General features: G+C 41.6%; 1 long non-coding RNA gene across 1 annotated transcript in view; it reads left to right on the top strand.

The window, feature by feature from the left end:
- The first annotated feature begins 1752 nt into the window (after nucleotides 1-1752).
- LOC137992618 (uncharacterized) overlaps nucleotides 1753-3916 on the top strand; it is a 3091-nt gene continuing 927 nt past the window's right edge. Inside the window, exons 1-2 of the long non-coding RNA XR_011121723.1 lie at nucleotides 1753-1888; nucleotides 3360-3458. This is a non-coding gene — a long non-coding RNA (uncharacterized lncRNA). The remainder of the gene's footprint in view (nucleotides 1889-3359; nucleotides 3459-3916) is intronic.

Raw genomic sequence — 3916 nt, 5'->3', positions numbered from 1 at the left:
GCGTGCGTGGTTACACAACAAACATCGTGCCAAGTCATGAATTACGACTTACCCAGCCCACCACGTCTATTATAAAATTTTGAATAAATTCAAATTTTCAGGAAAAGCCGTAACATTTAACGAGCAAAATTTTGCTTTTAGTTAATGTGGCCTGGAAAAAGGCAGAATTTCTTGATTTTGAGATTTTAAAAAAATGATTACGTCACAAGAGGACCAAGAGGAGGAAACCTTACGAACATTTCCACTATTTTGGCATTTTTGCGGAATAAATTGACTTTCTCAAGAAACGATTGGTGGTATCATTAAGTATTTTTCATGAATTTGATTCTCATTCTTGTTGTCAAAAGTTTGCTTGGGAACTCTCGAACCCAGGCTCTTTCTCCTCTCCTCCCTTGTCGTCGAGGTTGGCATTATAGATGGTATCCTCAAGGATATCATCAATTCAAATTCAAAATCCAAAGGTGTTTTGAATTTTTAACTATAGGATCCGGAGGTTGAAGATGAACTAAAAATTAGTCTTTTTTCAAGTATCCAGTTCCATGACGTCTTTCGTTTCGGAAATACTGCATCATTTTGAATTTCCCAATTATCACCTTGCGTGACGCCATGCTACAAAGCTATTTGGTTGAAACAAAAAAAGGTCTATCCCTAAGAATCTCAGCAGTTTGAGCGTTTCAAGTACATAAGGAGATGTGTTCATACAAATTTTATCTCGTCAGCGAAAAGTAAGCGTTTTCATCTCAAAGTGAACTCCAGACATGTTGTTGTTGTTGTTGATTTCTGGCCACAATATTGGTGCACACAACATGGCATGTAAAACTCTGTAAAGTTGCGTGAAATGATTCGACAAATAACTCAGAAACGATGCACCGCACAGACCTGAGAATTGGAGAGGAGATTTCTAAATTTGTCTCCTACAAAATTGCTCCTTTTTGGCTTTTTTCGTGGAACGGTTTCGATTTTATTATTTTGTTGCGTGACGGTGAAAACGATCTATTGCAAGAAAAACCTAATTCTGACTTAGCTTCACTACAACAAGACCACAATGAGAAATAGTTTATCAAGGATGTGTCAGTCAATCCACTGCTTAACGTGACATAAGCTACGCAACGCAGTAACATTATACTAAGTTAAACGAGCATTGAATTGTGCCACGCCAGTTACGAAAAACCACTGAAAACCACCCTTCTTAAGTGCCCATAAATAACGTGGAAACGTATTCCTCATCTAATACAGCGCCACCACACCCCAAGGAAAGGGTACTTAACATAAAAGAAAATAGAACATAGCATTCCAAGACGAAAACTAAGGAAAACCATGAAGGAGAAGCGATCTACCGACGTAGAATGACAAAATATTCCCGTCAGACTCTTCCCCCCGATCAATCCCAAACTAAAGCATTCCAGGCCCTCTACATCACGGCGTAAGCATATCCAACTCGCTCCCATGTCACTCAAACGTCAGCATTGGAAACATTATCGGAGAACAGTAAGTTTATTACTCCCTACTCTTTGTATCACTTCCTTGTTAACCCTTTGAGTGCTAAGTGCTTGTTTGTTTGTTTGTTTGTTTGGTTGTTTGTTTTTTTTTTGTACTTTTTTGGCGATAAACGGTCTGCAAAACTTGGCTTAGCCATATAGGAGTCCGTGTAAAAGGGAGCTCTCATTGAAGCATCTGCGATTTTGGTCAATGTGGGCTCAGGTTTGAACGTCACGTGACAGATATCCGGTTCGTATTTGGGGAGCGAGCGAGTTGGCCTTATTAAGCCTTGTTGGTTAATTTATCATTTTGTAAGTGGTTTTCTGGGAATCCTTCGTCTACAGAACCCCCAGGCTGCCAACATTACGCCGGAATGTGGGTAAAGGCAACCCTTTGAAAGAAAACAGAGGTGAGAGATGGTTTCATGCAGACTGGGACGCCTAAAATTCTCCGTTGTAAACATGGCGGTTCACGAGTGAAGTTGTCTCTCTGGCCTTTCTGTGGACGAATCCAGGACCTACCGATACAAGTTGGGCAATTTTTGAAAGCTAAAAACTTCAATCGATGCGGTATTTTGCTGGTAGGACTGGGTGGCCCGACACTTATTATTATTTTTTTGTATTTTATTACACTTATGGTAAAAACTATGAAATGAGAATCGGAAGTCTTTCCTTGTCATGGAATGGCAGAATTACCCAGAATTCTTTTTGGGCATGAGCGAGGCAACTTATTAAGAAGCACGAGAATGGCTGAAGCGCGGCCAGAGGAAAAAATTTCTAGCCAGAGTAGCCAGGAGTAGGCCTGGTGTGTGCTGTTAACGTAGATTTTGGATTTCTAAACAAGTTTTTATCATAGGAAATTCGCGACAAACTTGTGCTTTCATTTCCATATGTGTAATCCTCCTGTCAAATAAAGGGGTTTTCTGTTTATATGAAAAATACGTTTTCTCTCCCGTCCTCTTCTTATGCATGATCTTCGGGAAAATTACATTCTGTCCCTCAGTAAACCTAGAACAACTAGTTAAAATGGTCTTAGTTCTTTTTCCTTACGTATCAGCTAAGTTGCGGAATGCGCTACCTAATTTTATCCGTACCTATGAGTTTACTGGTTTTAAAAGAGAATCCGGCCAGGGCTGCATTTTGTACAGCGGCTTTTCTTTTTAATGAACATATCTTTAAATATTATGTATTTAGTATGTATCTGTGTATGCTATGTATTTTAGCTGCAAATGTAATGTCTCGAAGATATTAGCTCCTGTAGTTATTCTGAAATTCGAGATGAAATAAAGTTTATGCACGTATGTTACCTTTCGCAGGGCGCGTGCGCACAGTTTGCAATCTGCGACTCCAGTGCTTACCATATGAGAGATAATATGACTTTTCACTTGAATATATAGACGATCGAATTCTTATGCTAAATTGACAAGGGCGGTCTGGAGCTGTGAGTAGGCGTGGGATTTGTCTTATATGGTTAGGGGCTGACATATCTCTCCCTCAATGCCGTACCGGGAGGCGAGGTCAGTAGCAGAAAGCAGCGAAGGGCCAACTGCGTCCAAAAGCGATCGCACGGGCCGAAATGACGGGATGACTCGTTTGGTACGACGCTCCAGCGCCATGTCTGGAGGTACTGCGTTTTTCTCTTTTGTTCACGAATGACGTTGAGTACTGCATTGCATAAGAAATTTTAAGGGGATTTTTCATTTAGTGTACTTGGACACGGAATTATAACCGGGAACTCCGTCTCTTCTTGCACGAAAACTGAGCCTAGCACCCGGACAGGTCCCAGGCCCTTCCCGATGCTCAACATGTCCTCGACCGTCTGAAATGACGACTATCGACAATTTTTAATTTTCCCTGGATTGACTGTTATCTTCAATTTAGATTACTCTGTCCCAGGACTTGTGGTAGCAGATGAGAAGGAAAAATGTGAAAAGTTGCATCCCTGGACCGGATTTGAACCCGGAGCACCTATGCCACTATGTAAGAACTCTTTTTATCTACTTAATCACAAAAGATGGTTAGTCCTGGCCCGAGACATCGTGTTGTGTTCTTGGGCAAGACACTTTACTTTCACGGTGCCTCTCTCCACCCAGGTGTATAAATGGGTACCGGGGCGAATTAAATGCTGGGAGTAACCCTGCGATGGACTAGCATCCCATCCAGGGGGGAGTAGAAATACTCCTAGTCGCTTCATGCTACAGAAACCGGCGATAAGCGCCGGCCTGATGGGCCTTCTAGGCTCGTAGCAGACTTTACCTTTACCTTAACCACCAAAGATTAACTGGCTGATTAGCTCATTTCCGAGTTGCTATTTGCCTCGGTTTCAAAGCGAGTCCTGCACAACCATTCAAATGGAAATGAGCGGTGTATTTTCATGCAAATCAAACTCATTATCACTTGAATGGTTTAGCACCAAGACTCGTTTTGAACCAGAGGCA

This window comes from Montipora foliosa, chromosome 2, assembly GCF_036669935.1.
Source record: "Montipora foliosa isolate CH-2021 chromosome 2, ASM3666993v2, whole genome shotgun sequence".
Lineage (NCBI taxonomy): Eukaryota > Metazoa > Cnidaria > Anthozoa > Scleractinia > Acroporidae > Montipora > Montipora foliosa.
This window is presented reverse-complemented; position numbering and strand designations above follow the sequence as displayed.